Source organism: Thamnophis sirtalis, unplaced genomic scaffold, assembly GCF_051295495.1.
Source record: "Thamnophis sirtalis isolate CommonGarterSnake01/CBP01778 unplaced genomic scaffold, rThaSir2_p1.2 scaffold_6, whole genome shotgun sequence".
NCBI classification, from domain to species: Eukaryota; Metazoa; Chordata; class Lepidosauria; order Squamata; family Natricidae; genus Thamnophis; species Thamnophis sirtalis.
The window spans coordinates 59,062,327-59,088,664 of record NW_028261386.1 but is presented as its reverse complement, the minus strand read 5'-3'; the positions used below and the strand labels follow the sequence as shown (position 1 = coordinate 59,088,664).

The following is a 26,338-nucleotide window of genomic DNA, read 5'->3' as shown; positions in this document are numbered from 1 at the left end:
TTTGATCAGTGTCTCCGGTCACTATTACTGAAAGCCTTATGACTAATCAGAAAGCTGTTATCAGCTACAGTTAGCTGGGGCTGAGTCATCTTCAATATATGTCTCAGGCACGGTTAATGTATAGCTAAACAAACAGGACTCTTTCACCTTGGGCAATTTGACCGGTAATCCACTTCTACTGATTAACATTTCTTCTAATTCTGCCTTTCTGTGGCTTATAGAACCCGTGCTCCCTTAGCTTTTTTAACAATCCATGGTTGTTTTACATGGCCTTCTTTGTGTGTGGCAATTATTAATGGACCGAATACAACTTTAATTTAAACTTGCTCCTTTGTACTTTCAAAAGGAAGGACTTCCCTTATATTTTCAATGGATGGTCCAAACATCTGTTTCCTTTTTATATGGAAATATAAATAGTCACTTTTGAAAGCCCACCCCACGTCATTTTCTTGGCATTTTTAGCCATTTTGCTTAAACATATAATCTTATGGGGTACTAGAATTCAAGTGGTTCCCAGGCCTTTGAACTCTTTCAGAATCCTTTGAAGTACTATTTTTAAAAAGCATTTATTTCTATAGTTGCCCATGTCAACATGTGATTCTAGGCACTGTATATTGTGAATTGCTTATAAAGAACGATTTCTAATCTAAGCAAGAACCTGCTTCCTATCAACATTGTATCTGAAGTTTCCTAAAGGTTAGCCCAGTTATTCTCCCACCTTCTTTCTAAGAGAGAAGGATGGGATAGAACAGTGATGGTGAATCTTTTTCTTATGGCATGCCAAAATTGCGTGTGCACCAATTCAATCATTCAGCATTGATCAATGAAGTTGTTGGTGCTCTCTGTACTTGTTGGTTTCATTACTCAACCAGGTAACATTTGCAAGCAAACATTGAAGCCCACAGGGCACCCAACTTCCCAATTTTATATTCCACTGCTTTATTGCTTCCACATTTAACCTGAGGTTAAAAAGCAGAAGTATTGATTGGGGGGGGGTGTTTTACAATAATATTAATTTGGTGTATTCTTTTATGCATTTTGAATTTTTCCTTTTTTTGAGATGTCCTGGGATCAGAATTTATATATTATTTCTAATTGGATTATATTACACAAATAGAACTCCTTTTATACTGATAGGTTTCATTTTCATTTTTAATACCTGAAACAGAACTTGGTTTTATTGGGAGATTTTTTTTGCATCCTATGTTCACTTTATTAACATTTCCATCAGCTATCTACTAATACTCTTTTCAAATCATGTACTAAGATGTGTTTCCTTTGTTCCTATCCTATTTTATGTTGTATCTATAGAATCTTTTCCTTTTTTTGGTCAGTGCATCACTTTTCTCCCTGAGTTTGCAGCTATCTCTTCATAGAACAACAATGAAACCCATTTATCTCTGGCAAATTAAGGGTGAACATCTTATCCTGGTGTCTACAGGTTGATTGGGGAATAACAGGCTATAACAGAACTCTAACAAGACTGAGTGGTTTTGAATGTGGGCTATGCTTCTTTCATGCTGGATAGAGCTGCATTGTCCCAGAGAGAGAGAGGGAGGGAGGGAGAGAGAGAGAGGGAGAGAGACTCAATGCAATCTGGGTCCCTCTTAGACTTCTTGATGAGTAGGTGACAATTGTGGCTAGGAGGGACTTTGCACAACTGCATCTTGTGCATCAGTTGCACCATCACTAATCATCTCCAAACTGGAGTACTGCAGTGTGCTCTATCCCGGGTTGCCCTTGAAGTGGAAATTATATCTCTGCTCTGTGAGCTGCACTGATTGACAGTTTGCTTCCAGGTCCAGTTCAAGGTGCTGATTTTAACGTTTAAAGCTCTTTGTGGCATGGAACCAGGCTTTCTGAGGGACTACCTCTCCCTGGTTATTGCAGCTGCCCCATTAATTTGGTAGCGAAGGCATGCTGCAGTACCATAAACTAGGGATCTAGATTTGGTGAGTCTCAGAATAGGTACCTTTTTTGCTTCATGCTCATCCTATGGAACACTCTTCCCTCCAAAATTAGATTTAACTCCCTCCCTTTTGACATTCTAGGTTATGCTATCAGGACTGGGGCTCTCAGGGAACTGGAGGTTTGCTTAGACAGCTCCCTTGTTGAAGTGGCCATTTTCATCCTCTCTTTGACTAGTAGTTTATACACTTGTTTTTTATATACTATTAATTTCTTAAAGTAGGTGTGTATATACTTTAAACCCAAAACCCAACCTGAAGATGGTGAGTGAGACCTCGGTGAAACGTTGCCAAGACAATCTCAATCTTACATGGGAAAGGACCCGAATACAACAAGACCAGCATACCTAAACCCGTGAAAATCTACTATAGATAGATATATGGTATTTATTTGATGTTAGCTGCTCAGAGTTGCTTTTGGTTGAGATGGACAACTTTACAAATTTGATTAATTGACTTGATAAATAAATAGATGGAATTTTTCTTAGCATAGCCTTTTATTTTAATTCAGTATTTTTGGTTGACGTTTGTGTATTTCTTCAGTATGTGCAAAATTGTAAGAAAGGATATTAATAGAAAATAATTGCTTTCTGTATGTGAGACACAGTATATGGTTTCGCCTAAATCTACAAAAGCAGCTATCACTGCAATAGTTACACATTTGTGACTCATGGTTTGTTTGTTTATTACTCACCAATGATGATTTGGATTTATCCCGAATAATCTGTTAGTAATCATCTTCAGAATATGGGCTTAAATAAATAAATTGCATGCCAGACAGCTGTTTTGAACTATTTTGTCTTCATTTTCTCTGTGACAATATTTAAAATGTCCTAATGAAGATGTGCTCCCTGTCTGAAGTCCTAAAATCAATCAGCCAGTAAAAGGAACTACCGTATTTTTTGGCGTATAAGACACACTGGAGTATAAGATGCACCAAGGTTTTGAAGAGGCAAATTTTTAAAAAAGTAGGTAGGTAAATAGAGGGATAGAGAGGGAGAGAAAGAGAGAGAAATACAGGAGGGAGGGAGAGAGAGTAGGTAGGGAGGTAGGGAGGTAGATAAAGGGATAGAGAGAGAGGTATAGAGAGAGATAGAGAAATACTGTAGGTAGGTAGGGGGAGAGAGATAAATATAGTAGGTAGGTAGGTAGGTAGGTAGGTAGGTAGGTAGGTAGGTAGGTAGGTAGGTAGATGATAGATAGATAGATAGATAGATAGATAGATAGATAGATAGATAGATAGATGAGAGAGAGAGAAGGTAGATAGAGGCTAGAGAGAGAGAGAGAGAAATGCAGTAGGTAGGTAGGGAGAGAGTAGATAGGTAGATGGAGGGGGTGGAGAGAGAGAAATACAGTAGGGAGGAAGGTGGGGGAGAGAGTAGGTAGGTAAGTAGATGTTTCCAGGGGTATCTATCCATGTGCTGCAGAAGGAAATCGCTGACAATCTGTAGCACCTAAGATCTTGTTTCTGCTGGCATAGCACATGATCAGTGTAATTCTCATCAATCAGTTAAAGAGCTTTCCAAAAGGGGAAAAAAAGTTTTTGCACTCTGCAAACCTCCAAATGGCCCTTTTTCGCGAAAATGGGCCCATTTTTTGTCAAACAAAATTGCATACATAGCCTTATGAAGGCTTATAGAGTGCTGATGTGGGCTGGGGGGCAGAATATGGCCCATTTTTTCTTTTTTCTGCCCTCCCCAGCCCCGAGGAGCTCTCTGAAAGCCTCCATAAGGGTATGCAGGGCCATTTTGGTGAAGGGGGCAGGGCTTCGGGAGGCAAAAATGCTGTATTCAGTGTATAAGACGCAAACAGATTTTCAGCCTCTTTTTTTGAGGGGAAAAAGGTGCATCTTATACTCCCAAATAATACAGTAATTTTGTTCATCATGATCTCTCTTGGCTATTATATATTGCCTGGTAATTTAAATACATACTTTGCATAGAAATGACCTCAAATTCAGTTTCTAGTAATAAGTGATGGGAAAAATCCATTTCTGATCTAGGTGAGAAAATGGACTTATGTAGACATTATGCCAACTTCCCAGAAGAAGTTTAGTTCAGGTAGCATAGGAAGCCCAGGTCTACATCCCTAACTGTCTTCAGCTGTGCTACCCAAACACTCTTCTTTGTATCTGTGTCTGTGTGTGTAGGTGCAAATCTTTGAACTAGTGCTTTACATGAAGAAGTTGATTTGTAAGCGGCTGCTTCTATTTGGTTGTCTTTTTAAGTTCCAAATTGCATAAAGACTCTGATTTGCACTCAAAAATATTCTAATGCTACATATGGAATAGCTTCTCCTAATTTAGTATTTCAGAGAACTTCTAGTTATACTCAAGTATTACACATTCCCTAAAGCCTCCATATCTTCACTCTACCCTCTTCAGTGATGTCCTCATCAATTCTCCCATAGCCCTTAGAGACACCCCTTCCACCTAACACACACACACACACACACACACACCACAGCACAGCACAGCACAGCACAAATAAGAAAGATAAAAAAAAGTGTGATTCCTTTCTATAAAAAGATTTTCCACTCTGTCCTGTTTTACTTGATGGTCAGGGAAATAGTATAAATAACCCAAAATGAAGCCTGTTCTTTTGATGTCTTTAGACATGACTGCAAGGCAAATGCATTTGTTTTTTGTTTTTTGTTAGTTTGTGACCTAGACTCCATCTTAGAATTGTCTTGGTTCCCATTTCTACATCCCAATCAAAAGGATATCAGTTTTCTAAGGATTTCTCTTTGTTTCATCTCTGCCAAAGATTAAAGAGACATAAAATGAGGATAGGCCTGATTTTAGGAATCTTGTTTATCTTAGTGGCCTTAACTGTACCAACAGTTGAGTATTGGATTTCTGGCTCACAACTATATGGACATCACCAATGACAAACAATTTAAATGAAGCAGTAAGTGTATACTCATAGATCCAGAACTCTGTATACGGTAGGCAACATGATTGATGGGATATAAATAACTATTGACAAGAAGTCTTTATGTTGATGCATATACTTAAATTATCTTTTATTTTTCATGGGGGAGAGTCTATGGTTGAAAAGGATCTCATTCCTACTGGGCTTCTAAAGAATTTTTCAGAAAACATTTTGATTCATAATTTATAGAAATGCTATGTGAGACTAGTAAATCCCAATTCAGTCATAGTATCAGTAGCAAAGCCCAAATTGCCTTGCAGACCAGTGGTCTTACAGAGGATAAAGCAGGATATCACTTTAATAATAAATACTGGTAATCATGATATGAAGGGACATGGTGGCTCAGTAGCTAAGACGCTGAGCTTGTCGATCGGAAGGTCAGCGGTTCAAATCCCTAGTGCCACGTAATAGAGTGTGCTCCCGTTACTTGTCCCAGCTTCTGCCAACCTAGCAGTTCAAAAGCATGTAAAAATGCAAGTAGAAAAATAGGAACCACCTTTTGTGGGAAGGTAACAGCACTCCGTACAACTTCGGCATTTGGTTATGCTGACCACATGCCCATGGAGATGTCTTCGGACAGTGCTGGCTTTTTGGCTTAGAAATGGAGATGAGCACCACCCTCTATGACTAGCATACGTGTGCGGCCTTTACCTTTTTAATCATGGTATGCAATGCATATGCACAATTCTGTGTGCTTTGATTGTATAATAGTTAATATAGTATTTCCTGTATTCATCCAAATACATACCAATGGTTTAGTGATTTATGTGATTATTTCTATGCTGGATAAATCTTCCCCTCCATATTATCTCCTAGGGTTGTGGAAGGATTTTCCATTTAATCTATACAAGTACATGGACAAGAATAAGAAGAATAAGATCAAATGTATCAGGAAGCGATTAAATGTGTAGTATAAATCTAATGAGTCTTTTTCCTATCCTTCTGAGCTCTAAATGCTTGATCAATGCAAAATATACTCTCATTTTCACAATAACAGAGTCGACAAAAGGTCTAAAGAGGAAATGTTATTCAAAGCTGGAAAAGACTTATGGTATTTTCTTCAGGTAGTAAGATCAATAATGTTTTTTTTGGTCTTATCTTGTAAATACCCAACATATTTAAGAGCTTAAAAATAACAATTGGTGAACCATGTAAATCTCACCTGATTTGAGCTTTTTGAGTTTTATGATAATATAATTTTATTCTTATCCTATGTTGTAAGAAAACCAGCTTAGGACAGGTTGTGAAAGGTTTTGGAAACTGTGGATCATGTTTTTCTGTTGCCAGGATGGAACCAATATTATTCTAGGAGACTTTCCCTAGCTTGGAGAAATTTGTTTCTCATCCCAATCCTCCTTTCATCAGTGCATAATTATAATATTGCAGTATCTCACATTTTTCCCCTCTGTTTCCAAACTGCCTTTTCTTGCTGGCCCAGAAGATAGAATTATAACTCGTTGGACACAGCAGATCCAGATTATTTTCTCTTCTGTCCTCATCACCATAGTCTTTCTTTTCTATCTACGTTGTACACATCACATTGGACTTCTTTCTTTATCAGGTTGTATTGATAAAGCATGTAATTATGACATGCTTTTTTCATATCATCCAAAAACTTTTCTGCAGAAATTCTTTACTGATGTTTTGAATAAAAGTATACCAGCAGAAACATTGATTTTATATTTTCATGCTAAACGTGCCTTTCCATTTCAAATGTTCAAAGTCGTGAGCCCAGCAAATATGCATGATCCTGAAGAATATGAGAGAGTACTGGGATATTAGATGCATTGCAAAACTGTGGATGCCTTCAGGCAGTTTCTTCAAAACTGAGAAATCAGCAGCATATTCTTACTTCTTCTAGTAAGGAGAAGCTACAGATTATGAGCCATGTAGAAATGATTATTAGACTTCAAGAATCTTTTTATATTCAACCTTCTGTACTTCCTTGACATACCTCTTCAAACTCTACTTTCTCTGGCAAGTTGCCATAAAATGATTTGTTTGTAATCTGTTCAATTCTTTGTAAGACCCCCATTACCTTGAAGAAAATATATTTACATAAATTTTGCAACTATAAGGCAAACTAATTAATATTTATTAATTAATTTATTAAATTTATCTGCCATCTATGTCTCTGTGGGGTTACTGTATGTGGCTTACAATAATAAGGCAGAAAAATGAAAGTGAAATAGAACAGAAGTAAAATATATATTTACATGAAATTATCTTAAAATATTGAAATAGCAGACTATTAATAGCAATAACAGTTGTTAAAAATCACTTCAGATCTACTTCAGTCCTGTGCACATAACACAAAGCTAAAAGCCTTCACATAAAAACAGATTTTACTTTTCCTAGAACATTCTATTCAAAAAAGCATGAGCATGAAAAGAAATGAGTTGCTGGCTCAATTTGCTAAAAATTTGTAAGCCGCTTAGAGAGGGCTGAAAGCCTATGAAGCGGTATATAAGTCTAATAAATAAATAAATAAATAAATAAATAAATGGTGATCTCTCTGGATCTTGATACTGACATTGGTACAATCATATTTGTCTTTCCCCCCTGCAGCTATATAATTTTTTTTGTTTGACTTCTGATTTAATAAGATACCGAAATGTTTTTAATTTGTGCTGCTTTCTTCCTATTCTAAAAGACCTTTGAACTTTCTTACTCAAATATAGGCCTGTGCATTTGCTCTGTCAAGCTCATTTTGCTGTTTTCTACCCACTGCTAGGTTATCAAGATCCTCCTGAATCTTGATGCTGTTCTTTCAGAAGTTCAGCTCCATTATCTTTATGACTTGTGACTTTATGACTTAAGACAAATAAGATACCATTGTTTCTAACCCCATAATGAAGGTGGGTAGACCGATAATTGTACATGACTGGAATAGAGTCTTACCATACACCACTCAACATTTCTAGTTTGATTAAGAGCCACCAATTTACATCTATTGAGTCATATTGTTCAGCCACCTTCTGGAAGAGTGTAACTCACAAATTGAACATTCCCATACGCCCCAATAAATGATGGTTTCATGTTAATTCTTTGAAGCAAGCTCTGATTTTCAGTTGTAAGAACTAGATTCTTTTGTCCTTTCATTGATGAAAAGAGAAACCCCAGAAGTTTGAACATTTATTCTTGTGTGTGCTGGGGTTCTGCTGTAAAAGAGGGTTATCTGCCAAGTGTGAAATTCCATACTTTTTGCTTGTTCCTAGGAACCTAGTGAGATTTAAGTGACAGGAATAGACTGCAAACAAACTACATGACTCGACAGCATCTAAGCAAGAGACTCCTGGCAGGGGAAGAATATAATAAATTCTTTCCTTTGATTTGAATGCCTGTGGTTTCTCAGAGTGTGATCAGTCTTAATATAGCTCAGGTCCCAGATTGGGTGGGCCTGCAGTTTCTATGTCTCTGTGCCATCTGGTGTTTCTTGCACAACTTGTTAAGAATACTCACCAATATTGTCAAGTTAGCTCTGGTTGATTTTTATTTCCAGAACAGAAAAAATTGGAAGTGCTAGGGTACGGTACCATTGATGGTCCAAGTTAGAGCAACCCAACATTTCATCTCTACCACCTATACTTCTATCCTGTATTGTTATCTCAGGATTAAACTACTGCAGGAGGCTTTACTTGGGACTGCCACTTTAAAGTGGCCCGTCTGCTAGTGAACAAAAGTTGATTCAGCAAAACAATGTTACTTGATTTCTGGGGGAGAAATAGTGAACTGAAGACAGCTCTGCTAAGAGTGGAATTCACAACCATGGTGGAATGAAGAGCTGGTGAATGAACCAGCTTTTCATAATTCTTTTCTGAATCAGGAGAGGACTTGAGATCACCCATAAGGTGATATTATATCTCTGTTGGTTCAGCCTGGAACTGCATTGGCTTTTTTGCTGCTGCAGCATACTGCTGGCTAAGTGGTGATCCACTAGAACAGTGTTTCTCGACCTTAGCGACTTTAAGTCCTATGGACTTCAACTCCCAGAATCCCCCAGAATTCTGGAAGTTGAAGTCCATAGGACTTAAAGTTGCCAAGGTTGAGAAACACTGCACTAGAACACTTAGCTCCCTCTGACAGTTAACTACTATGAGCCAGGTATCACCTATCATATACCTATGTATTTGGTTTTTCCTACATAAGTGCAGGACTTACTTTTTTCACTCTTGAACTGCATCTCCTTGGATAGGACCCAATGTTCAAGTCAATCAAGATCCTTCTTCATTGTTAAAGCTTTGAAGAAGTTTGTGAAATGGAACAAAGAAAAAAAGAAATCAAGTTCTAGGATATCATTTGAAGGGATTAAAGATCAAGATTGTTAAAAGTAAAAAGGCATATAAAGTTGGTTTATTTGATCAAGGTTAAAATAGATATGTTCTTATCGCTTGCCTATAAATGGATTTTTGCTGATATCAGAACTAAAGATCTTAAGATCTTTATAGCTAAGGAGATAAGAGATAGGAATAGGAGATAATTTCCTGACTTTTATGAGAAGGAGATAAGATACTAAAATTATTCATACTTGTGATGAAGGGGGAAAGTCATTTCTTTATATATTTCTTTTCTTTTTCTTTACTATATTCATTTTTTCTATTTTCTGCAGTTACTATTTTTTCTTTATTGTTTTATCTTTATTAGTTTTTATCCTTTTAATTTTTAATACAATTTCTATAAAAAAACCTTTGATAGCGCTGCATAAATTTCAGATATACTGTAATTAAAAATGCTGGATTATTGCACATTCTCTGGTCCCAAATATCTTTGTGACCATCTTCCTATTGGTTTGCCTTATAAAGGTGCATTGTGAATTCCCACTCCCAAGAGGCTTCAGGAGGGAGACGGAGAATCTTGACTTTTTGATGGCCATCCCAGATCCCCAAAAGAGGCTCCTCTCTCCCCACCCACATGGAAAGATATATTAATATCCAGGAAATCCATTTTACACACAGCTTTAGAATCATACTTTATGGAGTTTCTATTGCTAAGCTATTTTGCAAGTTATGTTTATTTATTTAAAGGTTGTAGATGATTTCATTGTGCTGTAGCTGTGTAACAATTCAGCCAGGTGTCCTCTAAATGTGTTTTTAAAAAATGCAAAAGAAAATATGCTGTAGTAGACACTGCATTAATTGCAGTGGATCTTGCATGCCTCTGTTAGTAATGCTCTTAGATGCTGCCTCTATGACTGCGTGGCCTTTTGACCCAAGATGTACCCTCAGTTCAACCACTGAGCAATCTTCAAATGCATAAAATTGGGCTCCAAGTTTATTCTCCGCCACCCATAAATCTAAGAACAGCAAACTCTTGGGAGTGAAGGATTTGCTGTTTACTTTTAATTGCTTTTTTATTGATATCCCTAAGGCCAGAAGTTTATTTTGGTGTTTCTCCAGGCTGCTCCATTTTCATGCAGCTAAAAAGAATGCAGGTAATCCTCAACCTACGACCATAATTGAGTCTTCACATTTCTGTTGTTAAGCGAGACAGTTCTTAATTGAATTTTTCCCCCTTTTATGATTTTTCTTTCCAGAGTTATTAAGTGAATCACTGCACTTGTTAGATTTGTTACACAGTTGTTAAGTGAATCTGGAGTCCCCACTGAATTTGTCAGAAGGTCAGAAAAGGGGATCACAGGACTCCGCAACCATCATAAATGTGAGGCAGTTGCCAAGTGTCTGAATTTTGATCACGTGACCATGGAGATGCTGTAATGGTTGTAAGTGTGCAAAATGGTCATAAATCACTTTTTTCAGTGCTGTTGTAGCTTTAAATGGTCACTAAATGAACTATTGTAATACTTGTAAGGCCGCAGCATTGGTGTTTCCTCCTATAATTTCTAATTGATTTAAACAACAGAGTAACAGAATTGGAAGGGACCTTAGAGGTCTTCTAGTCCCTTCTAACTTAAGTAGGAAACCGTATACTACTTCAGACAAATGTCCAATCATTCCTTAAAAACCTCAAATGATGGAGTGCCATCATTTTTATTTTATTGTTTTATTTTTTAATTATGAATGTTAGTTTTTCAAAAAAAAAAATACATGGGGGCATAGCCTTAATTAAACCTAAATTATAACCAGAACATAATTGGAGATGTAAGTGAGGAAAGAACTAGTGAGACCTGTATGGTAACAATCATTGTGCTACCAAAGATAATTTGTAAATTGGAAAAATGGCTAAAGAATGCAAAAAGCACTTTTGATCAGTTCCTCTTTTTCAGGACTTGGGAGAGGGTTGGTTTTTTTTAAGGAATTTGAAAAGGAAAGTTAAATTCCTCCAGATAGTTGTGGAGAGATTCATATGAACCATGCCATCTACACCTCCCCCGCCCCAAAAAACTAAAGTTCCCAGATGGCAAATTTGAAATCAAAGATTTCATCTTTATCATCGGCATGCAAAGAATCTGTCTTGTACAAACCTGATTTTGAAAAACATCAGTAAAGTGACCCACATGTTCCTGTGAAATTGCAAAACTTAACAGCAATTTCCCTTTGAGTGATCGTCAATTGCCCTTAATCAGTTCATCAACTTTTCCTATTTGAAACTCAGTTGCTGTCACAGGTCATCCATCAGTCTTGATCACACAAATCAGCTCTTACTGGTTCACCATTTTTACATGTTTTGGTCCAGTGACTCACAGTACTTATGTTATAACACAGTCATCACTGTAAATAATCTGCATTCAGGAGTCAATTTCAACTGGAGGGACTCTTATCAGCAACCAAAAATTCAATTACTTAAGAGACATTGAAGAGTACTCACTTCAGGCTTCTGTTTCACAAACAACAATAATACAATCTTTTCTCACAGCAACTTCCTGCCAACTGAAGTGAAAGAACAGATGCTGAAGAACATGTCAGGGCTTCAAGCACATCAGTACTGCCATTGGTTGTTGGCTTACAACAGTGGAAACATTACTTTACATTCAAGCCTTTGTAGCTTGACCCAGAACTATCGCTAGCCAAGAACAGACAAGGAGATAATTAAGGAGAAAAAACAGGAAGACTCTTTAAAAATGGAAGCAATGCCTAAGTAGAGAGAACAAACTATATGCAGTGAGTCAGTATGGCATTCAGAAATGGATCTTAGAAAACAGATGCTCATTAGGATCCATAATTTAAAGAAGCACATTTAAATACATCAAATGCATAAAAGTAGCTAGGGGAGTTAATGTGATAGCTAAACTGTTGGGCCAGTCACTCACTCGGCACAATCTACCTAACAGGGTTGTTGTTGTGGAAAAAGCAGGAGGAGGAAGCATTATGTTCTCAGCTCTGAGTCACACCAAATAATGACAGCATACACATTTAATTAATAAACATTGAATATTAAGACAGCTAAAAGAATAATAAAGAAGGATCAGAAAGCTGAGCAGGTATATTTGTAAGGGTGTACATAGAGCCGAGGTGGCGCAGTGGTTAGGGTGCAGTACTGCAGGCCACTTCAGCTGACTTGTTATCTGCAGTTCGGTGGTTCTAATCTCACCGGCTCAAGGTTGACTCAGCCTTCCATCCTTCCGGGGTGGGTGAAATGAGGACCCAGACTGTGGGGGCGATATGCTGACTCTGTAAACCACTTAGAGAGGGCTGAAAGCCCTATGAAGCGGTATATAAGTCTAACTGCTATTGCTAACTGCTATTTCAAGTTTGAGATTTGGAGTTATTCAGACCATTATAGAAAAGCCTTGAGTTCTAAACAGGAAAAGGTTAGAGTGTTCCATTTTAAATTTGGAACACCTCTTTTAACGTGAAACAAGGATGCTGCATTTGCCTTCTTCATTGGCAGCCCAGGCCAATTGCAACTTGTCTCACTGAAGGAATAACATGAAGATCTAGGACTCTTCAATGCTTTGAAAATTATATCCCTTATGATAATATCTTGCTAAGTTTCTCCAAGGTTAAAGACCAAAATATTTGGAGTATCTGCAGATGTCATAACATTTTATATACTAATCTAAACCCTTGGCCATAACTCGCCACATTGTGGGATCCGCTGTTGCGCAGACCCAATGGATTCCAGTTGCTTTGTTTTGACACCCAGTAAGAAGCAGAGTACTATTCTAGAAAGCTTTGGTCTTCCAGTAGATCGTATGCTGCTGGATGTGACTGGAGTAGTGCATTTCTAGTTTCCCATTATGAAGGAGCATTAAGCTTTCCATAAGTGAATATATACATAGTAAAGTCTGAAATATCTAGTCCCAGAGCATCTTTGTGATGGTCTTTTTTTTTTTTTTTAATAAAAAATGGAAATGTATTTGATCTCTAAAAGAAGACAGTGGGCAATACACATTGTGGCTTAGCCACATTTTTGGGGTTTTTCACTTTATTTTGTGGATATTTTGTGGATATTTTATTAATCGGATCCTAACCACTGGAGAAATTAGCATTTTTATCTCTACAATTGACTTCCTGAATGTATTTGTTTTGTTCAATATATTTATTCCATTTCTGTCCATTCTGTCTATGAGTATAAACAGCAGAGTGATTGTTCAGTTTTCACCCATGCAGTAGATAAAAAGAAACTTTCGGGATCTTTGTTACAATTACTTTTATGTGAACGTTGTATCAAATCTGCTTGGATTTGGTTAGAATTTTAACTTGAAATTAAATAGCTGTTGAAATGAAGGAAACTTCTTAACAAGGTTATAATGGTGAAACCAGTTATATACATCCTACTAAATGCTAAATTTAAAAGGTATTTTATTGCCAAATTATGCAATTCATACGGATATTTTGGAGTACATGCCTTGTATTCTTTAAATATATTAATCCGCCCAATAGGCACCATAGACTAGAAAAGTAGGAATGTGTTTCATCACATGGACTTTGGGGATTTCTCTAGACTGATGAGTCTGATGTAGCATTTTTAGCTGTGACATTTTGCTAGTCACATGACTAACATGTCTCTCCATCTCACTCACAGGTTAAAATATCTACAGGATGCCCTGCATCACCTCAATTGTTGCGTGTTGATGTAGAATTTGTCTCTTTATTCCCCTTTCAGAATGTGGCTTGCTTGTTTCTATGCGGGCCTTTTGACATGAAAAATCTTTCATCCACTGAGGTATCCAGCAACTTATCAGCGTGTATTTCTTGTCATCTTTTCCTCTTCAAGTTAATAGACCTTCTATTTTAGGAATAATGAGGTTGCAACACAGGGTATAGGAAATAACTGTATTAAGTAGTTAATGATTGAGGATGGTACTGTAGTCCAGGGACAAGAAAGGAAAAGGTTTGTGATTTCTTTCAGCTCAGTGCCCTGACACTTAAGGGACCTTGAGGCCAGCTGCTACTGTTCCAGGCACACCTGTGCCACAGACTTTGTCTTTAATAATATTCTCATCATAAAGAAGTAGAGCATTAAAGATTAATTTTACTCACATATATCCATATCACAGTTTGGTTTCCTATCATTCACAAATAGTAGCAGGTATTTCTTTTTACACACTTTAGTGGTATAAAATATATTCTCCACAAAATGTCACCTTTGATCAGATTTCTTGTTAATTATTAACATAATTAAAGCACATTAGTAAAGTACACAGGTACGTTATGATAGTTATACTTTCTCACTTAATGTATCCAGATTGTTACATTGCCAAGCAGCCAACTTTCACCAAGAATATAGATACTTCTTTGTTTGCTGAAATCCATTCAATTTAAGTCAATTCTTGCATTGTTTTCTTGGACATAAGCTGAACCACTTCATGCTCATAAAGGTGATCCCACAATTATTTATTAGACACTTTTTTTTGGTCAGCTGGAGGCCACATTAAAGAAAAAAAATTACCTTGATTAAAGTGAAGTTACATTTCATTCAAAATAAATTAATGAAATACAGTTCACATATTTACTCCCATGTGTTTCATTATTTCACTGTTCTTTGCAACATAAAACTGGTTTTGCAACAACTTGTATATGATTCAAGAGACTATTTGAAAGGTTGAACAGTGATGCAGCCACAGATACTCACATATGCAAAAAATTGTGGCTATGTCACATTAGCATTGGGGAATATAGTACTACCGGTGGCAATAATCATTTTTAAAAAAAACATTGCATGTTGAGTATGCATACATAATAGTGACTTATTTGAAATGAACAGTTATGAAAATGGAGCCTCAAAAGAAATTATTTCAGGAACTTCTAGGGAAAAATGTAATTCTGTACTGCATATTAACATATTCCATTTTCAACTGCACATAATTTAGAACCTTAAGAAATATTGGTTCAGGGAAAAGTAAAAGCTAATAAATTACCTGAACAAAATAAAATTTAAAAATGGCAGAATTTGGCAAGGCAGCAGACATTTTTTAATTGGAGCAAATGTATTTTAAAAAGGGATTTTGTATCAAAATGAATGAAAAGATTCCAATAATTCACAAATTTCTAAAGTTATATGAGAAATATTTCAGGGGATAAATAATGGGGAAATATTTAATCCACAGAAGGAACTGTGCAATAATATTATGAAAATCTGCTATTAATGATTTATAATCCAACTAGATCAATTATTTTAGAAGCCGCATCAAATTCCAGTTGTTTTATCTACCATTAAAACATGAAAATCTGAGCTGCGTTTATTGTCCCTAGCAGTGATTTCAAAACCTGATCTAATAAGGAATCAGCTAGGAAGTAAAACTGCAAAGTAAAACTACAGTTTTCCAAGGGAGTACCGTATTTTCACGACCAAAAGCCGCACCGGATTAAAAGCCGCAGTATCAATTAACGTTAATTTTTTTAACTTTTTCCACATATAAAGCGCACCGGGTTATAAGCCGCACATTTCCCGACGCTTCTGGACATCGCGAGGAGCGGCACGAGGGTTCTTGGCGCTCCGGGGGGCGCCGAGGGCGGCTGGGAGGGGCGCGCGGCTTGGTTTCTCCTCCCTGGACGTCGCAGCGGCGGCCCCGGGCTCACCGATCTCTGTGTTTTTCGCATCGGGGCATGCTCTTGCAGCGCACCCCGATGCGAAAGGCACTGGGATCGGTGAGTTTGGGGCTGCTGCTGCAGCGTCCAGGGAGGAGAAACCAAGCCGCGCACCTCTCCCAGCTGCTTTCGGTGCTTCCTGGAGCGCCGGGAGCCACAGATGTCCAGAAGCGGCTTTTGGGGCTGGTGGGGATTGGATTTCCGGCTCGGTGGCCCCTGTCGCTTCTGGACGTTGTGGGGAGCCGAGGAGAGTGTGGGGGGGAGCGCGCGGCGGTTCTTGGCGCTCTGGGAGGCGGGAGAGGCGCGCGGTTTGATTTCTCCTCCCTGGACGTCGCCCGATCTCTGTGTTTTTCGCATCGGGGCGTGCTGCAAGAGCATGCCCCGATGCGAAAAACACGGGGATCGGCGCGCCCGGGGCCGCCGCCGCGACGCCCAGGGAGGAGAAACCAAACCGCGCGCCTCTCCCGCCTCCCAGAGCGCCAAGAACCGCCGCGCGCTCCCCCCCACACTCTCCTCGGCTCCCCACAACGTCCAGAAGCGACAGGGGCCACCGAGCCGGAAATCCAATCCCCACCAGCCCCAAAAGCCGCCTCTGGACATCTATTGCAGTCGCGAGGAGCAAAGCAGCTGGGAGATCTTTTTCCACATATAAAGCGCACCGGGTTATAAGCCGCACTGCCGATTTTGGATCAAAATTTAGGATTTTTAGTGCGGCTTATGGTCGTGAAAATACGGTATATACAAGGCAGAAAAAGGAGAGATGGGATAAATGAAATTTCCCATTTTCCACATCAGGTTTAGTTGATGAGTGGAAGGTCAACTACCTAGTTAGCCCTTCCTAACCTTATTCTTGAAGCCTTAGCACTGCCTAATTCAGCGCATACTTTTGATATAAAATATGGAAATCAATTATCCAAATGCGAGGATTTAGCCTTCAAATGCCGTACAAAATTGCAAATCTGTACATGGTTACTAGAGAATAAAGTGTGATATTTCTAACTAAATGTGAATAAAGTAAAGGGAATCCAATTGTTTTTTCACTTTAAACTAAATGGTTGCTATATTGATGTTTATTTAGACTGTGCTCTTCTGCCATAATGGTAGTTCAGCTTTCCCAGTTAACCAGCCTTCCCAGCCTTATATGGTCCAGTGTAGAACTTGCCTGGTGTCAAAGCCTTCTGTGGAGAATTCAAAGAATTCAGTATGCATCTCCCAGAGCTTCTCTTCCCAAAACAGTCTGCAAGGACTGGTCATCTTTGACTTACAACCATTCATTTAGTGACCAAAATTCAAAATTGCAAGAGCACTGAAAAGAGTGGCTTATGACTGTTTTTCAAACCATTGCAGCATCCCTATGGTCACATGATCAAATTTTGGATGCTTGGCAACTGGTTCATATTTATCATGGTTGCACTGTCCAAGTCATGTCACCCCCTTTGCTTCTGACAAGCAAAGTCAATAGAGAAGTCAAATTCACCTAACAATCGTGTTACTAAATTAACAGCTACAGTGATTCACTTAACAAATGTCCCAAGAAATGTTGCAAAATAGGGCAAAACTCACTTAGCAACAGAAATTTTGGGTACAATTGTGGACGTAAGTGGAGGACTACTTGTATGTCTGCATGAGCAAGGCATTATTGTTTAACTTTCATTCTTTAAAAAGTACCAGGTAAAATTTGCTTGCAGGAGCCAGTATTTAGAGGTAATTCATTTGGTGCATTTTTAATCTACTGCATTACTACTATTGGGAGGTTTGAAATTTACAAACATTGCAAAGCCAGGCATCAAATATTTGCAAACAATAACATAGTAAAATGAATAAAAGAGTCAGCAAGATAATAAGTAACATAACAAGGTTGAATATATGGGTGTTCCATCTTACTGCTAGGACAGGACAAGTGGCCTTTGAACCGAATGATATTCCAAAATAAGTGTTCCATAGTGCAGATGAGATGCAGTGAGGTTGTTTATCTAAATCTAGCAAGTAAGGCTTTGGACTTTGCCAAGATGCCAAGGAAAGCTTCTTTAGCAGATTGTAAAGGATTTCTACGGTCATATGGGAAAAGATAAGTCCTTCAGGTACCCTGAGCACAAGCTATTTAGAGCTTTTGACGAAACATCCTCTGAATCCAGACTGATTATAGGGATTTTTATAGTATTGTATTGTATTTATATCAATAGGCTTTGCACAATTTTTTTTTTAATAATGTTAGCTTCTCAGAGTTGCCTTGTGGTAAAGATGGGTGGCTAATAAATTTTACAAAGAAACAAATTCAGAAGCCAGAATGGGTGCTGTAAAATATCTGTTTCCACAAATGGACAGGAAGATATTAAATCCCCAAACACCACTTTCTCCTTTTCCTCCTCCTCACTTATCTATTTAAAAGGCAGATAACCACCAATTGATCTCAATATAAGACAATGCCAGATTACTTTTTATTGATTTTCTGGAAAGTTGGACTGCATATCCATGCCAGCTTGGCTTTTCAGAAAAGTAGAAAACTTAGAGTTCTACTGGGATAACTTTGGCATTTTCACCCTCCTTTTCTCCTTTTGTGATTGATACATACTGAAAAGTTAACTTGTTTTCTTGCTGAAAACTGGAAAGAAAAGTACTCCTGTTACTAAATGGTTCAGTGTTGGGGTATCTAATGTGCCCTCTTTTCCCTAGGGAAAAGGACTATTTACAATATGTTATATAGTTAAGACACTGAAGCCTTTTTATCTCAATTTTATTGTGTTGCTACATACTTTAAATATTAGAAATTGCTATGTAGTTATATTGTGTGTGTGGATAGATGGATGGATGGATGGATGGATGGATGGATGGATGGATACAGACAGACAGACAGACAGACAGACAGACCAAAGACTATTGTCCTAAACATCCCTCTATAAATGGTATTATGACCTAAATTTCATCCTAAAATTCTCCTACCTTGCTCCTGTAGTGTATACAATGAACAATTACTTATCTTTTTAAGAACCTGTTTAAGTATCTGAAAATGAATGATAGCAGGGGAAGTTTTGACAGAAAAAAAAGGTTATCCTTCCTGAATAAGAAAGGTACAGTGCTGTTGTGAAAAAGTCTTGTATCCTTTTTCTGACTATGAAAGAATTGCTGGGCAAAATAAAGAGGGACAAAATTTAAAAAAAGGAATTAAGTAAGAATAACAGCTTGGGGAACAATCTTGTAAAGTCTATCAGAACTCAATGATACTGTATTAGAAAAAGGGTTTTTTTTTTAAAGAATTAAATTTCTGAGAGAACACAAGGGAAAACACATTCTTTTCACACTGACTATCATTATCACAGGCCTGATCTCTCCCAGTGAAAAAAATATTCAGTTGCTAGCATAAATTATCTCCCTTTTCCTGCTCTGTCTTCTCTGGTGTCACCTCTGTTGTGCAAACTACATTTTCCCATATTAAATTGCCAGTTCTGCAAAACCACATTTCTAAGTTTTTGTGCAATGCTTCCAACTGTCTAGATCATCTGTCTAGCTCATCCCCTTAAGTTAAATTCATGAAGTGTCTTATTAACATCTGCAAAATGGAAAATAGCTTTGATGTTCTTTACTGTTCCAAAGCTGGTGCCCTCTTGCTGTTGAGCACAAATAACTATTTTAAAAGGGGAAGGGGAGTCATGTAAAAAGTAGTTTGGTTACTTTTAATAAAATGATATTTTACCTGGAATTTCATATTGAGAACCTGTGTAGGTTCCAGGAAATTTGAGGGAGGAAGATAAAAGATTTAGGGAAAGAGCAGAGCTGTTCAGAGCTACTAAAACCTCAACAAATCCCAGGAAAGTCCCAGTACCAGTATTAATGCCCACACAACCACATTGCACAGAAGAGAATTTTATTTTTTATTTATGTTTATTAAATTTATATATCACCCATCTCACTGTCATTGAAAGATATGGGCCACCTGATTGAAGGATTAGGAAAAAGCCCTTTCCCAGTATTAAAATCTTTGAACTGAAAAGAAAATGTATTTTAACTGAATCTAAAGGAAGACTTTGAGGACGGAAAGGCATATTCTGCTGAGCAAATCAAAAACAATTGGTTGAAAGCAAACAAATATAGACCTGTACTGACCCATAAAAGTTGAAGAGGTGGTGACTCCTCCTTGTTTCTTCCCACCCACCCCCCTTTCTCTCCTGGAGTCACTTCTGCCTGTTTACAGGGGAAGGCTAAATTGTTTAAATAGAGAGTTGCAAAACCCAGGAAGGACCTAAGCAAGGTCTGAAGTCACAGCACCTTTTCCCTCTTTTTTGGCTCCACAATCAGGCCAACAAGCTGTTTACCAATGAAATGGGAAGAGGGTGAAAATGCCATACGAATGATAGGAGATATTTAAAAGGTGTGGAGGTTTTGTGCTTGGTGGATCAGGTGAAGATCCTTCAGGAAGAGTCCAGCTTTAGCCTTTGAAGCTCACTGAGTTTCTTTCTGAGCCTAATCACCCCCTCACCTGGAGGTTATTTGGTTACAATAATTATAATAAAAACACAGAAATCCCTTTGTGGTCTTGGAGTGGAAGAGGATAAAAATAGTTGGTTACTCTCTACTGTCAGAAGTAACGCCTATGCAAATACTTGTCCTTGGGGGTGAGTCAGCCTGCTTGTGCCTTGATTGAGAGGGTCAGATGAGGGCTAAATGAGACCCTGTTGATGCTATGGCTGTTGGACTGTCCCAGGGAGGGGCTGAAGAGTGGCAGAAACAGATCCTTTCAGTGAAAGTAGTGCCTTTGCTACACAGGCTGTCCCATGCACAGGAACTTTTTGCTAGTTGCAAAGTTTGGGTAACTGATTATCATGCACTGTGGAATACATTTTTTGATCTCAGTATTTCCTGAGATTACTAAAGTTATAGCACAACCTATACAGATTGGAATCAGTAGACTGTGTTAAATAATTGCAGAGTCATTTGTGACGCAAATGTTGACTTTGGTTGCTATGGCAGGAGTAATATTTCACTGGAAAAGATCTCTCCATTCAAAACTGGCTAAGCAAAGCCCAGGATATGCTTTGCTAAATTGTCTGATTTTTAAGGTCAGAATCATTAGAAGATAAATTAAGAGGCTTTGGAAGAAACTTGTTTTTTTTTCATATATGTCAATAATTGTATAGATGGCATTTCTCTCCTATTTTCTTGTATACAAAATTGACAAATAAAGAAAATATTCAAATTGTTCAATTTATAAACTAGTGCAAATAAAGACTGGCTAGTTTTTATCACTCCATATTAATGTGTTATAGTTTGCATGCTGTAGCAGTAGAATCCATAGAACTCTATTGATTATATTGTTACACATTATATAACAATTATTTTAGTTAGTTATTAATTAATTTATTATTAATTCATTAAAAAGCATTGCATTTACACTTAGTGTTGTTGTTCAATGGCTACCAGCTGTTCATGATCCATCAGATATCAGTTTGCCAGAATTTCTGTCACTGATTGCTTTGAGTTCTTGCAAGCTAATGCTTGCATTATTAGTAATAGTATCTTATCTTGTCCTCCATTAGCCTCTTTTGCATGCCTTCAAATTTTCGTGGCATCAGGGACTTCTCCAGTGACTTCTTTCTTTGTGTTAGGTTCCAAAATATCTTAAACTTCATAATTAGTGGTTCTAATAAGGAATTTTATTTTATTTCATCCAGAATTCAATTTATTGTTCTTCTCATGGTCCAAGGTAATGTCAATAAGTGTCATCCAGCACCACAATTCAAATGTGTTTATTTTTAATTTCTTCATTCTTTCTTATGGGCTATCTTTCACAGCCATATGTTTTAGCTAGGAATACCATGGTTTTGACAGCAAGTACAATGGCAGTATGATATTTCTGCATTTTAATATTTTGTCCAGATATGTTATAGTTTTTTTTCCCAAGTAGCTAGTGCTTATTTCATCACTACATGAATTGTTGAACCTAGGAATATGAAGTTTGTAACTACTTCAACTTCTTCTCCCCCAATCTTCTCTGGATTGGTCAGCCTATCAGTGTAATTTTAGTTTTCTTTAATACTGAGTAGCAGATCAGATTTTGGGTTCAATAATTATGTAGATTTTCCTTGTTTCCAGCCATCAAAATGTTGTCATTAGCATATGATATTTGTTATTGATTTTTTTCTATTTCCTATTCTACTCTGTTTCCCTGAAAATAAGACCTCCCTGGATAATAAAACCAATCCGGCTTTTGAGCGCATCATGCACTAAAATAAGCCCTCCCTGAAATTATTGCAACACAACAGCAGCCATGAGGTGACCACACTCACTGCCTCCCGCACCTCAAAAATAATAAGACCTCCCCAGAAATAAGGCCAAACGCTTATTTCAGGGGTCAAAAGAAAATAAGACCCTTTCTTATTTTCAAGGAAACATGTCCAGCATTTTTTCATTATATATTCTGTATATATAATTTATATATATATATATAAATTAATTAAATAAGATGATTTCAACAACCTTGGTCACACCTTTCCAATTTAGGGCCATTTATTTATAGGCAGATGGTACACCTGGCTCATGGTCACCCAAATGGCTTTATGTCTTAGGTCAGTGGTTCCCAAACTTGGCAACTTTAAGACTTGTGGACTTCAACTCCCAGCTCTGCTGGCTGGAGAATTCTGGGAGTTGAAGTCCACAAGTCTTAAGGTTGCCAAGTTTGGGAACCACTGCCTTAGGTAACACTAGAATTCATAGTCTCTCAGCTTCTCACTTGATGCCTTATCTACTACATCAAACTGACTCTAGGAGTTTTATTTTATGGAACTTATAAAAACTATATTATTACTTATTTGTTTTTATCTCACCTTCATTATTTTTATAAGTAACTCAAGGCAGCAAACATACCTAATACATACATACCCTATTTGCCCAAAAATAAGGCCCAACTGGAAAATAAGCCCTCTGACTTTTCACTATAAATCTCTTCTGTAGGATAAGGGAATAACTCTTTTTACTCCAAACATTATTCATAGTTTATCCATTTCTGCAGGCTTTTGTCTTACTGTTTTCTCCCAAAGGTTCTTCACAGTGCTGATTCCGACTTGCACTCTCAGATCTCAGACTTGCTGTTTTGATTTTTGTCTTTTTCTCCATCTAGAGCTATAGCAGAGGCCCCCTCTCCCTATCTCTGCATCCCATCTTTGAATTTAATGCATAAAGTGGCTCTCTTCCCAGATCTTTTGTGCCTCTTATTAAGTAAGCTGAGTCCCAGCCAGATGGTGATTCCCTCTATGTGCACTGCCTGTCAATCAATATCCTGCATGGCCTTTTGTTTACCATTCTTCTGCCAGCCTCCATCCATGTGAGCCAGCCTCATTCAAGCCAGTAGGAATTAATTAGAGAAAACAGGTGTGTGTGTGTGGGGGGACTCCAGTGATGTGACACTGCAGGTTTTATAATGAAGCATATTCAGTTGCCAATGTTCACTGCTGGGGTGGTGTTTTGTGTTTTTTGAGTTATAAAGCAACCTAAAAGAATCGGACTTCAGCTTTTAGCATTAGGCTCAATTTGCTATGCCAAGTCAGCCCTGGGCTTGAGGAAATGGGTTTTACAGATTTAATCTACATCAGGATTAGCAACATTGACTGGAAGAGCCAGCTCGCCATGTCGAGTGAGCAATTTTCCTCCTGGGATCCAGAGTTTTGGTGCTACCTGGGAAAGAGGGTTAAAGCAGCCCCACCTCCCCTTAATTGGTGAGTTTATTTTATTTATTTATTTTTTAAAAAAAACTGAAAACAAGCATCTGCATGGGTGTGTTCAGAAACAGCATCAAGCCAGGAAGACAGAAGACATATGGAAATATTAACTGCAACCCAAAGGAAAGCACATCAACAGTAGTCTTTAGATCAGTCTCTCCAATCTTAGCAACTTCAAGTCTTATGGACTTCATCTCCCAGAATGGTTGAATGGAGAATTTTGGGAGTTGGAAGTCCACGAGTCTTAAGTTGCCAAGATTAGACAGCCATCCTTTAGATCAGGGGTCATCAACCTTTCGGACCTCAGGGACCACTAAATTCATAATTTTAAACCCCATGGACCACTAATATGATTTTTTTTTAAAAGGGAAATAGTATTTAGTGCAATATAAAAAATGCAAATAGTTTTTCTGCAGACCATCAGAATTTTCTCACGGATCACCAGGTTGGTGAGCGCTGCTTTAGATAGCAAGAGAAACTTCTCTGAGCTGCAAAACGCTAAGAGATGGGGAAGAGAAAAGCCCACTTAAGAGTCTGAAAACCCCAAACAAACCCACTGCTTGCAACCACCCTGGAAGAGCTCTACTGACCAGCTTCACAAACACTGAATGCTGAGGGAGAGAAAAGCCTTTTGGCAAGTCTATAAAAGAGTGAAAAGGGTTTTCAGATGCAAATGGAATGAGATAGACTACAAGAGCTGAAGACCTGGGTGGGAAAGAGAGATCAAAAGAAGTAGTACGTAAGATAAGAAAACATAGTGCCAAAATAGGAATAGAATGTAGAAATGTATGGATTATAAATAATCTTAGAAATAGAATAGTATTATGCTTAACATTAATGCGAAGGGTAGAATAAAGTATGGCTTTAGTTTTGTACAATAAAAAGTTCTGGTGGAGGGGAACTGATTCAGTCTTTGTGTCTATGCTCTATGCCGTAGTGTGAAAAACTATAATACTGACTGTATTTTAGCATCCAACTATAAGCCGATTTCCGATTTCCTTTTTTTTCTTAGTTGGATTGGCTTTAGTAAATTTCCTATGCTAATCCATGCTGTCTGCAAAACAATAGGCTGTGACCATACACTTATGATTAGTTGGACAGAATGAATGTTACCCTTGCTGGCATTAAAAGCTCTTGTATGATCTGATGACATTTCAGTGAGCCCTTCAAGTACATGAAATGTCCAGGATTAGAAGGACATGTTTCAGTGTAGTACAGATAAAAGAGATGAAACTTCACCACCCCTATCAAAACATAGGCAGAAATTCAATGGCTTCTGGGTGAGGACCTGGGGCAGATTAGATGTCTCTGTGAATGAGCTTGGATAACACCATGATGAAATTGGCAGCCAGCAGAAGTTCTGGCTGACAAAAATCTCTGTGGAGAAATGGGAGATTGGGAAATGTCCCACTTGCATTCTGGATAACCTGCCCCTTGCAAAGAGACTACAGGAATTTTTTGTGGTTGATTGTGAGTTGAGTGGCTTGAGAGTCAAGGGAATTTCAATGCACCCATATCTGCTGTGCACTTTTTCTGGACATATGACCAGAAAAAACCTCACTCTCTCATAAACAATTTTGGATCAAATTAATTTACAACCTAAGAGTGATATTCCAACAGCAGGAAGAACAAAGACACTCAGTGAATTGCCTTCTTTTTTTAGAATTAAGAAGACTAAAAAAAAAACCACTGTCTTAAAAGAGTTTAACAGGAAAAAGCTGAACCATATCAGGATTCAAGGAAGTGTTAAATGGATAAAAGTAAAGATAATTTTAGAAAACAAAAGAATAAACTTTTTTTTCTGACAAAAGTGCCTTTTAAAACATTAAAATTAATTAGACAGTCTGGACCTTCTTGGGAATGCTGATTGTTTACTATTAAACAAAGTAGATAATTGGTACAAAATAAGAAGATAAGGGTAATTTGAGCCAGGCTGTGTGACTTTAGCTGCGGAGAGATAATTGGAATTAAATATTAAAGGCAGAGGAAAGCAAAACAAAAAAGGAGAAGCTGTCTTTTTACTTTTATCCTAGTACTTCATATGTAGTAGGTTCCCTTTATCATAATGGCAACAACAAGAAAAGCAGAAAAATTGGGAAAAAGGAGAGAACAAATTACAGATAGGGGCATTTCATCATATTTATTGCAGAAATTGTTTGAGGAAATGATACAAAGATGGCTACAACTGTTACCAATAGTTTGAATGCTTTTCAAAAGAAAATGGAAAAAGCATTTACAGGAATAATAATAAAAAAGGATATAAAAGAAGAACTTGTTTCTTTTAAAATTGAAGGACAAACAGAAAAAAAGCCATGGGAGATTATTTCAATATATGATTGCTGCTTCAAGATACACAAAGATGGAAAGTTTAAGCATTGCCCACCATGGAAGAATGGCTGGTGAAATTGACAGACTTTGTTGAGATGGGCAAACTGACTTCTTTGATTAGAGAAAAGACAATATCTAAAGTTTCCAGTGGTGACCAGAAACCTCTTATGAACTTTTTGCATAAACATGGAAAAAAAGAACATGTGATTTATGGTTTTGATGATAGATTATAGAAAGAAGACAATCATGATGTAATTTTAGAGAAGTATAATTGTACTTATCAACTTTGGTGAAGGATATCAGAACCTACTTCTTTACGTTTCTTTCTACTTCTTTTTTTCTATTTTCTTTTTTCTTATTGCGTTTTTAGCTTATTTCTTTCTTTTTCTCCATTTTATTTTACTTTGTATTAGTTCGTTATTCTTAATTTTTTGAATCAAAAAAATAGTACATAGGCAGATTGTTATATG

The 26,338-nt window shown here is 37.5% G+C and overlaps 1 protein-coding gene across 3 annotated transcripts in view; it reads left to right on the top strand.

The window, feature by feature from the left end:
• TMEM63B (transmembrane protein 63B) overlaps positions 1–26,338 on the top strand; it is a 91,440-nt gene that overhangs the window by 25,210 nt on the left and 39,892 nt on the right. The gene's annotated exons all lie outside the window — the stretch shown is intronic.